The sequence below is a fragment of the Ornithorhynchus anatinus genome, chromosome 2, assembly GCF_004115215.2.
Source record: "Ornithorhynchus anatinus isolate Pmale09 chromosome 2, mOrnAna1.pri.v4, whole genome shotgun sequence".
Lineage (NCBI taxonomy): Eukaryota > Metazoa > Chordata > Mammalia > Monotremata > Ornithorhynchidae > Ornithorhynchus > Ornithorhynchus anatinus.
Window position 1 is genome coordinate 98,341,828 of NC_041729.1, and position 12,786 is coordinate 98,354,613.

The 12,786-nt window shown below is 45.8% G+C and overlaps 1 long non-coding RNA gene across 2 annotated transcripts; it reads right to left on the reverse strand.

Moving 5' to 3' along the window:
• Nucleotides 1-1,995: 1,995 nt before the first annotated feature.
• On the reverse strand, nt 1,996-8,319 carry LOC120638228. Of its 2 annotated transcripts, none has more exons than XR_005659779.1 (3): nt 8,012-8,319; nt 4,461-4,648; nt 1,996-2,271 (listed from the first exon to the last, which is right to left on the reverse strand). It is a non-coding gene; the product is annotated as an uncharacterized LOC120638228 (long non-coding RNA). The 2 variants fall into 2 exon arrangements; XR_005659780.1 differs by lacking the exon at nt 8,012-8,319 and adding an exon at nt 7,099-7,827.
• Nucleotides 8,320-12,786: the final 4,467 nt, after the last annotated feature.

Sequence of the window (12,786 nt, forward strand, 5' to 3'; positions counted from 1 at the left end):
TTTTGTTTTATTACTCAAGAGCATTGAGCCTATACCGCTAGGAACGTCCCGGGACACTCTGGAAGACTTATGCGTGTAACAGAGAGATGATTGCTTTTCCAGAGAGGACACTTAGGAAGTTTATGGCTGGCCTCTTTCTGCCGTTGTTCAACAACTCCTGGCTAAACATTTTCACTTCTTGTTCTTCACTGAAGACCTGTCCAAAGCTATTACTAATGACCATGCGCTTCTGTGGCTCAAGCCTAAGACACTTCGACAGACTCCTACAGCCCATTTACCTCTTTGGCCTTCTACCCCTGACTTTTTATTTTGCATCGACGGCACGTCTCCTGATGGGGAACTAAATGTACTAAGAGTCGTAGCTGATGAACTGAAGCGCAATCTGATTTTATTCCCCATTACATATCTTCAATAAAAATGCCTGGCATTCAGGCTGATATATTTTTGTGTTGTGCATCTCATCTGGGAGGGAAAGGGGGCGGGGAGAAGGGAGAGAAAGAGAGAAAGGCAGAGAGAGAGAGAGAGAGAGAGAGACACCGAGCGAGCACTAGCTTATAGAAAACCCGAGCAGTCTAGAATTTTAAAATTCACTGTCCTTTGATAACGACAGTGGAAAAACATTTTTAAACTTGATTGTATTGACAGGCTCTGATGGACTTTTTGAATTCAAAACACAGCTAAACCCAAAGAAACACTTCATATTCAATTCAACCCATAAACAAGTCTTCTTGATTTAAATAAAAACAAGATTTTCAATTAAATCTCCAATTGCAAAAGGAAGCTAAGTCACATGGTGTTGATATAGAACTGCTTGTCGATGTGCAAAAATCTATGACTTTTATGACTCTATCTGGGATGGGAGTACAAGCATCGTAGTCTGCCAGCTAATCGTTGTACGATAGCTTGAATCTGTACGTTGGCGGATACATCTAGATGCTTTCACATCAGATATCTTTAAGCCTCACGACATCCCTGTGAGGTAGAAAGTTTCAGGCATTGTTCTCATTTTATGAATAAGGAAAATGAGATCCAGAGAGGCTTAAAGTCACATAAGCAGAATAGAGGCAGAGTTAGGACAAGAGCCCAAATTCTTCATTTATGAGACCTCTGCTTTTCCACTAAAACACAGAATTGAGTACTTAAGAAAGACTCTTCGGTTGTGCAAACAGCCATCAGTCCAATGGCAGGTAGCTGTTGGTGAAGATGGAAGTTGCTTTCATAATTTGTATCTCCTGTGAACTAGACAGGCTATCTATGGACTGGTTGTTCTTATTTACGTCCTGGTTTTTCTTTTCTTTTTTATGTCATTTGTTAAGCGCTTACCATGTGCCAAGCACTGGACTAAACTCTGGGGTAGATACAAGCAAATCAGGTTGGAAGCAGTCCATGGCCCACATGGGGCTCACAGTCTTAATCTCTATTTTACAGATGTGGTAACTGAGGCACAGAGGAGTTAAGTGACTTGTCCAAAGTCACACAGCAGGCAAGTGGTGGAGGTGGGATGAGGATCCAAGTCCTTCTGACTCCTAGGCCCATCCTCTATATACTAGGTCATGTTGCATCTCTCCCCGGAACCAAATTAAACACACTAGAGACCAAACTCAGCTCTGGTATGCGCATACTGTCCAGTATTTTCACTGTACAAAAATGAGAGTGGAGGCAGAAATTCCACACTCTCAATTTCTATATTTCCCAATCTGAAGCATAATAATTGGGATATTTGTTAAGCCCTTACTATATAGAAGCAGCACGGTCTAGTGGAAAGAGCACAGGCCTGGGAGTCAGAGGACCTGGCTGCTAATCCCAGCTCTGCCACATGCATGGTCTGCAATCTATGGGTGACCATTACTAGTATCATAATACCTCAGTTATAATGTGCCGAGCACGGGGGCAGAGTCGAGAGAATCACATCCGACATTCTCTATCCCATACTGGGCTCACAGTGTCAACTGATATAGAATCATTTTCCAAATGAGGAATCTGAGGCACCAAGAAGTTAATTGACAAGTCCAAGGTCACGCAACTAGCAAGTGGTGGAGCCTAGATTAGAACCCAGGTTCATGTATTTTCCACCGTGCCACGCTCCTTCCGTGTTTCACCATAATTTTTTTTTTTTTATCCAACACCGGTAGGAAGGAAAGTGAATGTTTTTCTCTCTAAACCATGACAACTGTAACTTAAAAGTGCCAAGAAAAATTTGATTAAAAGTAAAAAATAACCACAACTTGCCTAATCAGGAACTCTGACTTCCAGATTCGACAATTTCATCACCTATAAGAAAGAAGGGGGGAGGGGGAATGGAAGGGAGAACCTCAGTTCCATCCAGAAACATAAACCGGTTTGATCACCTTTCAGAATCTCTGCTCTCAAAGCCAAAGGGAGATGAGGAACAGACCCGGTTTTCCCTACCGCTTTGCTCGTCAGTGAAAACTTGCACAGTAAATTTGACTGGGTTTTTTTCATCCTTAAAAGCACTCATCGCCCCCATGTTCTCATCGTCCATTCCCCGTAATGAGCTCATCGAATCAAGGAGGTGAACCCTGGCCCCGCACTGCTTATCGACAGCTATCGGTCCATCGTTCAAATCGTATTTATTGAGCGCTCGCTGTGTGCAGAGCACTGGTTGAACTAAACACTCGGGGGAGTACGAGGCAACAGAGCCGGTAGATACGTTCCCTGCCCACGGCGAGTTTATCATGCTAGTCCGGAGGGAGGCATGTGAAACGGGAAGGGGCTGTGAGGCGGCTAACAGTGCAACGGGTGGATTTCGAGAACGGCAAAAGCTAGGCTCTCTTTGCCCACTGCTTCTCAGTTCGCATTCTCCATTCCTCCCCACTTCAGATTGTGCTTCATTGTCAACTTTTCCTCCTGCATTCCTGGGCTCATGGCTCATGCAGTTCTCCTGGCCTGGAACTCCTTCCCTCCCCACATCCACTAGTCCATAACCCTCCTTATCTTCAAAGCCCTCATAAAAATCCAACCTCCTTCAGGGAACTTTCCCCGAGTGATTCATCCCACCTTAGTTACATTTTTTTTTAACGGCATTGAATAATAATGTTGGTATTTGTTAAGCACTTACTAGGTGCAGAGCACTGTTCTAAGCGCTGGGGAAGATACAGGGTAATCAGGTTGTCCCACGTGAGGCTCACAGTCTTAATCCCCATTTTACAGTTGAGGGAACTGAGGCGCAGAGAAGTGAAGTGACTTGCCCACAGTCACATAGCTGACAGGCGGCAGGTCCGGGATTCCAACCCATGACCTCTGACTCTCAAGCCCGGGCTCTTTCCACTGAGCCACGGTTAGGCTCTCACTGTGTGCCACGCACTGTATTAAGAACTGGGGTAGATACAAACAAGTCAGATTGGACACCCTCCGTGTCCCACGTGGGGCTCACAGTCTTAATCCCCATTTTAGAGATGAGGTAACCGAAGCACAGAAAAGCAAAGTGACTTGCCCAAGGTCACGCGGCAGACAAGTGACGGAGCCAGGATTAGAACACAGGTCCTCCTGGGTCCCAGGCACTTGCTCTATCCACTAGGCCACGCGCGTTCTTCACATCAACCCAAGAGCTTCCCTCAGCACTTAATTTTATTTTGTATTTCCTATCCTCAGCTCTTATATAGAGATTTTTTTCTTGGATTTTCATTTGTAGTGAAAATACAGCACTCAGTACACACTTCTATTATTACTATTCCCTCTAAGACTATAAGCTCCTGGTGCACAGGGAACATGTCTACCAACTCGGTTGCGTTGCATTCTCCCAAAATCATTAGTACAGGGTTCTGCACTCAGTAAGTGCTCAATAAATACAACTGATTCACTGATTACTTCTACAATTCAATTATTCACAATAATTCAATTTTACAATATACACCCAATTCTACAATATTCACTCAATTCTACAATATTCAATTACTCGACCCGCTCTTTCATCTTAGTTCTGGTGAGTCTCTTCCTGTCATATCCTCCTCTGCACATTATTCACAAATAGTTCCTGTTTGTCCCCGTTGGACCGTGGGCTTCGAGCACAGGTCTTACTTTTGTGGTCGTCGGCTCCAACGGTGCTCCACATACAGCAGGGCTTAATAAATGCCATCGGTTGGTTGCCTGTAGAAGACCAAGGCTCTGATCACGGCTGTCACTTCCCTCCGCGTGACCTTGGGCAAGTCACGTGCCCTCATCTGTAAAATGGGGATTCGACACTTGCTCTCCCTTCACCTTAGACCGCCAGCCCCGCTGGGGAAATGGACGGTATCCAACCTGATCGTCTGATTATCCGGTGCTCAAGGCAGTGCTCTGCACACAGTGGGTGTTCAATAAAGACCACTGATCGATGAAATACTATGAATTGATCTCGTATCTACCCCAGCCTTTAGTATCTGTAGCAAGCGCTTAAACACCATTTTCCTAGTATTAGTATTTATTGATATTAAATATGTAAACTGAAGGAAATGAATTACCTAGAAGGTTGGCTTCAGAGGAAGGAGGGCGGGGATTGTGTAGTTTGTGCCGTTCTACACCACACACTTTGCAGCAAGCCGTAAGGTCGAGCCTGGGGACCGATGCCGTGTGTCGTCTTTCTCTTAAAATCCCTTCGATCAACGTGCCGGCTGGGGAGCCGCTCTCCATTCCTCATGCCCTGCCCAGGCTAAGTGTAGTACGTTACCCAAAGGGCAACAGCACATATATAAAGCACTCAGTAACGTGGAGCCCATATGACCCCTTCAAATGCCCACCAAAACAAATCCTCTTAGACATAAGTTCTCGCATGAATTGGAATATTAGAGAAGTAGTGCGGCCTAGTAGAAAGAGCACAGGGACTGGGGATCAGAAGACTTGGGTTCCGGACCAGGTTCCGCCACTGGCCTGCTGTGTGACCTGGGGCAAGTCACTCCTAGGTGCCTCTATTCCCTCATTTGCACGATTAGGTTAAGTACCTGTTCTTGCCTTACACTTTAGAGACACCCCAGTCATTATTATTGGCACCTGTGGAAATGAAACGAGATCTGAAAATAAAGGTATAAATTACGGAAAGCACATATTCAGATGACAGAAGCCGCATGGATACAGCGTGGACCTCGGAGTCAGAAGGACCTGTGTGCTCTAATCCCGGCTCTGCAATCTGTCTGCTGTCTGACTCTGGGCAAGTGGCTTCACTTTTCTGGGCCTCAGTTACCTCATCTGTAAAATGGGGATCGAGACTGTGAGCCCACTGGAGAACAGGGACTGGGTCCAACCCAGTTACCTTATCCCAGCTCTGCCACTTGTCAGCTGTGTGACTACGGGCAAGTCGCTTCGCTTCTCTGAGCCTCAGTGCCCTCAACTGTAAAATGGGGATTAAGACTGCGAGCCTCACGTGGGACAACCTGATTACCCTGTATCTGCCCCAGCGCTTAGAACAGTGCTCTGCACATAGTAAGCGCTTAACAAATACCAACATTATTATTATCATCCTATCTACCCCAACACTTAGTACAGTGTCTGGCACATTGTAAGCACTTAACAAATACTACAACTTTTTATTATAACCTGGGCATCATTCACACCAAGCTATTCATATCAGCTCTCCTGGCAGAAACCAAAGATTTGGAGGAAAAAAATCATTCTTTCACAGGAATTATTGAAGTGTGCAGATTGAGATGACGTGGGAATACGTGCAGTGTTACTGGTCAGGCCTGACCTGGTCTAAATCCACTGGATTGAAAAGTCCTTGAGGTCAGAGATCACTTCTTCTACTGTATTTTACTCTCTCCCAATCATCAGTAAAGTGCTCTGCACACAGAAAGCACTCAATAAATACCACAGATTGAAGTCAGAGATTTCATCCTTGCCAACTGTAAATCCGGTGCTTCCACACTCAATACTAATACTAATGGTATTTGTTTAGTGCTTACTTTGTGCCAAGCACTGTTCTAAGCACTGAGGTAGATACAAGGTAATCAGGTCGTCCCACTTGGGCTCACAATCTTCATCACCATTTTACAGATGAGATAACGGTGGCAGAGAGAAATCAAGTGACTTGCCTAAGGTCACACAGTGGACAAGTGGCGGAGCCGGGATCAGAACCCACGACCTTCTGACTCCCAGACCCTTGCTCTACCCACTACGCCTTGCTGCTTCTCCATTTTCCTGTCATTTGGAGGAAAGACCTAGCCATTTGAGCAATGACCAGGGAGTGGAGACTGAATTTGGGCAAGGTATGTCTAAGCAAAAACAGGCAGAATAAAGTGAAAAATGGGAAATTTGTGAAGAATGACCAAGTGTCTCCACAAGTCTAGTCCACATGGTCTATGTGAATGTGATGATGATGATGATGATGATGATGATGATGATGATGATGATGCCATTTAAGGGCCTATTATGTATCAAACAGCATGGCTCAGTGGAAAGAGCACGGGCTTTGGAGTCAGAGGTCATGGGCTCGAATCCCGGCTCTGCCACTTGTCAGCTGTGTGACTGTGGGCGAGTCACTTCACTTCTCTGGGCCTCAGTTCCCTCATCTGTAAAATGGGGATGAAGACTGTGAGCCCCACGTGGGACAACCTGATTCCCTTGCGTCTACCCCAGCGCTTAGAACAGTAATAGTAAGCGCTTAACAAATACCAACATCATTATTATTATTACTATTGTAAACCCTGGGGGAGATACAAGTCAATCAGGTCAGAGCAGTGGCTGTCCCACGTGGGGGTCAGTTTAAGATGAAGGGCGGTATACATTTAATCCCCATTTTACAGGTGGGGAAATCGAGGCACAGAAAAGCAAGGTTGACTTTTCCAAGCTCATACAGCAGGCAAGTGGCAGTCGGAATTAGAACCCAGGTGCTCTGACTTCCAGTCCCATGTTCGTTCCACTAGGTCAGATATTAACTAGCCACTTCTTAGGGTGGTGAGGTGATTCTCCTAATAAAAAGTAGTGCATAACCTTCTGCTTCTTTCTAGTTTTGAGATGGCAAAAGGTCTTGAACAAAATGTCTAATAGGCAATCGCGCACAAAGCATTAAAACTATTTCCCCAATAGAAAATCTTCTGGTCTACCACAATTTTCTGCTTCGGAATTGACGCTAACGTGATAATAATCTGATAGACATTTCCTTCTTACCAGTTACGAGCTCTAATATTTAAGCGGTTGTCCTCAGAGGTATAAAATGCTTGGCCCATGTGACGTGACTGATTTTCATGGGAACATCGATTTCAACAAGCGGAGGGCGCACATCAAACGGTTACATCACAGACCTGATTTATGTTGAAATGTAAAAATGCTGTTCTACGCATATGACTTTTATTAAAAGAAAACTTCCTGCCTAATAGCTGCATGTTTAAATTGAATTAACTTCAAAATAAAAGTGTTTGGTTACCCAAATTATGCCGTAAATATGATCCACATTTTAAAAGGAATTCAATTAATTAAACTCTGCAAATATTAATACCACATAATTTCAATAAACATTATAATTTTACACACAGTTAACGATAGAAAACACTTAAAATTGTGTCGAGGACTTCCAAAATGCTTTTTTTTTTTTTTTTTCAATCTTTAAGCCAATTCCAATCCTCATAACGGCCGAGACAACCGTCCCTGGAAACGTCACCCAAAAATGTCCTTCATCATCATTCTGTGAGGGCCAGAGGGAATTAACTTGAGAACGTTAAGAGCCCACATTAAGCCCAAATATTCTGATGAAAAGTTTGTGATCTTATTACCCTTTCCACAGTGCCCGAAGTGGGTCAGCCTGGGCGATTACGAGAAATGAGGGAAACCGTCGGAGAGCAAGAGGATGCAGGAAGATTCATTCATTCATTCATTCATTCATTCATTCAATAGTATTTATTGAGTGCTTACTATGTGCAGAGCGAGCACTGTACTAAGCGCTTGGAATGAACAAGCCGGCAACAGAGACAGTCCCTGCCTTTTGACGGGCTTACGGTCTAATCGGGGGAGACGGACAGACGAGAACGATGGCAATAAATAGAGTCGAGGGGAAGAAACGAAGGAAGAGAATAAAAAATAGCACCTTGCTCTGTGGGAAACAGCACAGCAACAGGCTTTCTTTAAGGGCACACAGTGGATCAAGGATGGGCAGTGACCACAGGGACCTGGTCACATACACCTCGTTATTATTATCAAGTGCCGTCGAGTCGTTTCCAATTCATAGCGACTCTACGGATCTATTTCCTCCAGAAAGCCCCGTCCTCTGCCACGATCCGTCACCTCTCTAACGGTTCTTCCGTTACCGACGTTAGAGTCTCTAACCGTTTGGCCGCCGGTCTGCCTCTTCCACCTTTTCCCTGGACTTCTCCTAGCATCGGTGTCTTCTCCAGAGAATCAGTCCTCCTGATGATGTGTCCGAAATATGCGAATCTAAGTCGAGTCATTTGGCCTTCCAAAGACCCCTTGGGCTTCATTTGCTCCAAAATCCATTTATTTTTCGGGCAGTGCGTGGTATGCGGAAAAGCCTTCTCCATTACCACCTTTCAAGAGAATCGATGCTCTCTCTATCCTGTTTTTTCACTGTCCAGCTTTGGGATCCATACACTGTCTGATTAAAAAAAAAAAAAATTACACTCCCTTCATCTTCGAATCCAGAGAACAGTTATATATTACCAATCAATCATATTTATTGAGCCCTTATTGTGTGCAGAGCACTGTACTAAGCACTTGGGAGAGTACAGTACACTATAACAGACACATTCCCTGCCAACAACGAGCTTGCAGTCCAGAGCGGCTGCATATATAGGAAGCAGCATGGCCTAATGGAAAGAACACGGGCCTGGGAGTCAGAGGACCTGGGTTCTAATCCCGGCTCTACCATGTACCTGCTGTGTGACCTACAGCAAATCGCTTGACCGTTTGGCGCTTCAGTTTCCCCATCTGTAAAATGGCGATCCAATACCCGATCTCCCTTCTTAGACTGTGAGCTCAGTGAGGGACAGCGACTTATGACCAAACTGAATAATATGTACTGCCCCAGTGTTTAGAACAGTGTTTGACACCTAGTAAGGGCTTAACACATACCATCAGTTGATCACATTTACTACGTGCAGAGCACTGTATTAAGAGCTTGGGAGAGAACATTATAACCGACTCGATAGACACTTTCCCACCCACAATTATCATTATTATTTTTAGGGTGTATACAAACAGCATGGACTAAAGAAAAGAGCTCAGGTCCGGGAGTCGAAGGACCTGGATTCTAATTCATTCATTCGATCGTATTTATTGAGCGCTTACTATGTGCAGGGCACTGTACTAAGCGCTTGGAAAGTACAAATTGGTAACAGATGGAGACAGTCCCTGCCCTTTGCCGGGCTTACGGTCTAATCGGGGGAGACGGACAGACAAGAACAATGGCAATAAATAGAACCGAGGGGAAGAACGTCTCCTTAAAACAATAGCAAATAAATAGATTCAGGGTGATGTACATCTCATTAACAAAATAAATAGGGTAATGAAGACATATACAGTAATTCTGGCTCCACCACATAATAATAATAATAATAATAATGGCATTTGTTAAGCACTCACTATGTGCCAGGCACTGTACTAAGTGCTGGTCTGCTCTGTGACCTAGGGAAAGTCACTTAACTTCTCTGTGCCTCAGTTTCCTCATTTGTAAAATGGAGATTGATTGTTCTTCTCCCTATTTAGTCTGCGAGCCCCATGTAGGACAGGGACTCCGTCCAACCTGAATAATTTGTATCTACCTCAGCACCCGAAACAGTGCTCGGCACAAAGAAACCATCTACCAAATACCATTTAAAAACCCCAGAAAACGTTTTATCCTCTGAAGCGCTTAGAGGGGAAAATGATTTGACCGCATTTAAGCCACATGGGCCCTGCAAAACACCTTCGTGTGCAGAGAATCAATCCGTCGATGGTATTTATTGAGTGCTTACTATATGCAGAGTACCAAGGGCCTGGGAAAGTACAATACAAAAGTGCCGCTCGAAACAGAATTCCCATTTCCGGAGATCAAGGCGTTAGCCTGGACCGTCTCCGCAGCTTCAGAGATGGTCACTTCAGCAGCGTCCTGGTCCCCCGCCAGCGGGTTGGGTGATCGACTCTCTCATCCCTCAATCTCATGGGCCTAAGGAAAGTGGATGACTCCCTAGTTCTAAGACTCGACTACTGTATCTCAGAGCAATCCGGATTAGCTATTCTCTATTAATGTATTGGAACATTTCATTGCCTGAGGACCCTGCCAAATACGGTGTGCTATTTTAAAAAAATGAGATACGGCGTTTGCCGATTAGAGGTGAATAAGCAATCTCGTCTAGCCGTAACGCAAATGCTCTATTCTTCAAACTGAAAGCAAAGTACCACAAACAGCATTTCTCCCACTTTCCCATAATTCGCACCCCATCACTTGTTCGGATACTTATTCGCTGATTAGTTTGTGCTTCCGCTTAAGCATCCTGCACATCTTCTCCAAGAGGCCTTCTCCTACCCTGCCTTATTTCCTCTTCTCCCGTTCCCTTCTGCATCACCCTTGCACATGAGAGCTACTGAGAGCTCACCTCCTCCAAGAGGCCTTCCCAGACTGAGCCCCCCTTTTCCTTCTGCTCCCCCTCCACCCACTGCTCCTCCCCTTCCCCCTCAGCACTGGGCTCATTTGTTTACATTATTTATTACCCTGTTTATTTTGTTAATGAGCTGTACCTCCCCTCGATTCTATTTATCTTGATAATGTTGTCTTGTTTTGGTTTCGGTTCCGTTTTGCTTTGCTGTCTCCCCCGATTAGACTGTGAGCCCTTCGCTGGGCGGGTATTGTCTCTCTCTGTTGCCGAACTGTACATTCCAAGTGCTTAGGACAGTGCTCTGCACATAGTAAGCGCTCAATAAATACTACTGAATGAATCGTGCTACTCTTGTACTCTACCAAGCGCTTACTGCAGCACCTAGCACTCAACAGGTGCCCAGTAAGTGGCCCTGAGCTAACCGTTGGCCTGTGATCTGTTAGAATAATTGTGATGCTAGCTTTGAGAGGCTTCTAAAGGTTAATCTGGAGACCAAAAGCTGAATTCCTCTACCACCAAGGATTAGAAAAATCAGACTGTGAGCCCGTTGTTGGGTAGGGATTGTCTCTATCTGTTGCCGAATTGTACTTTCCAAGCGCTTAGTACAGTGCTCTGCACATAGCAAGCGCTCCATAATTACGATCGAATGAATGAACGCTCTGCACACAGGAAGTGCTCAATAATTAGGACTGAAAGAATGAATCAGACAATCAGTGACCTGTGAGCCCACACTGTGTGCAGAGCAAGGTACTAAACGCTGGGGAGAGTACAGGACAGTATAATGCAACTAGATAAAGTCGCTTTTTCTAAAGGCCTGTTTGAGAGGCAGTCCGTTACGCATCTTTGAGAACACAAGATTAGGCACAATCTCAGAGGGTTTGGGAAAAAAATGGAAATGTCCCCTGGAGAGCTAGAGACAACAGGGACAGATCCAAAAGACACCCACATTGGAGCTGCCTAAATTCTCACCCACTGCAATCAGGGCCATCAACTCTCTCGTCTCAACTCCCCCGCTAGACCGGACGCTCACTACCGGCAGGGAATGGGGCTACCGACACTGTTTTATCGGCCTCTTCCAAGTGGGAGTGGAACAGTCGAAGCAGCGTGGCTCAGTGGAAAGAGCACGGGCTTGGGAGTCAGAGGTCATGGGTTTGAATCCCGGCTCTGCCACTTGTCAGCCGTGTGACTGTGGGCAAGTCACTTAGCTTCTCTGGGCCTCAGTTATCTCATCTGTAAGATGGGGATTAAAGCCGTGAGCCCCACCCGATCACCCTGTATCTACCCCAGGGCTCAGAACAGTGCTCTGCACATAGTAAGCGCTTAACAAATACCAACATTATTATAAATCCAGTTGATTTGATTGCTTGAACTGCAGAGGTCCCACCCTGCTGATTCCAGGGCAACTTAGGTCCTAAAGCTCTCTCCGTGGTTCTCCTCTAGGCTGGGAGGCCTGTCTCCTGGAACTTACGGGACAGACAGGAAAAGGGTTTTGCCTAGGTCTGCCCTGAAGTTCTAGCTGAGGAGATTCTGGGAGGGCCTTGATTCCACCGAGATCCCAAAGGTTCTCCTGGATCGGAGCAGCCTTCTTAAAGGTGGTCAGGAGGCCGCTAAAGTCTCTGTCCACATTAGGGATTGGAGACTGAGGCTGGCTGGCGCGTCAAGAATTGGCGGTGACCGCTAAGGCTCAATCGGTTGATCTTTGGATTTACCGAGGACTTACCGCACAGAGAGCCGTACTAAGCGCTTGGGAGCGTACAACCGAGTTGGTAGACCCAATCCCCGTCCACAAGGAGCTTGGCCTGCCTTCTTGAGATCCATCCTCTTCCCAAGCGCAGTTGGGAGGCATCTGTTAATAACGGTGGCATTTGTCGAGCACTTACAATGTGTCCCGCACTGCACTAAGCACTGGGGTAGATACGAGGTAATTGGGTTAAACACGGTCCCTATGCCACGTGGGGCTCGCAGTCTTAATCCCCATTTTTCCAGATGAGGTAAGTGAGGCCCAGAGACGTGCAGCGACTCGCCCAAGGTCACACAGCAGACGTGTGGCGGAGCCGGGATTAGAACCCAGATCCTTCTGAATCCAGGCCCGTGCTCCATCTGCCAAACCAGGCTGCCCCAGTTCAAAAGTCACCCCTTCATTAGGAAAATTAACACCATCAGCTCTGAGCTCCCCCAAAGTCACCCCTTCTTCCAAGGAGATCTCCTCCCTCTTTTCAAGTGCCACCCCCTCCACTTGCACTACTGACCCCATCCCTTCTCACCTTATAAA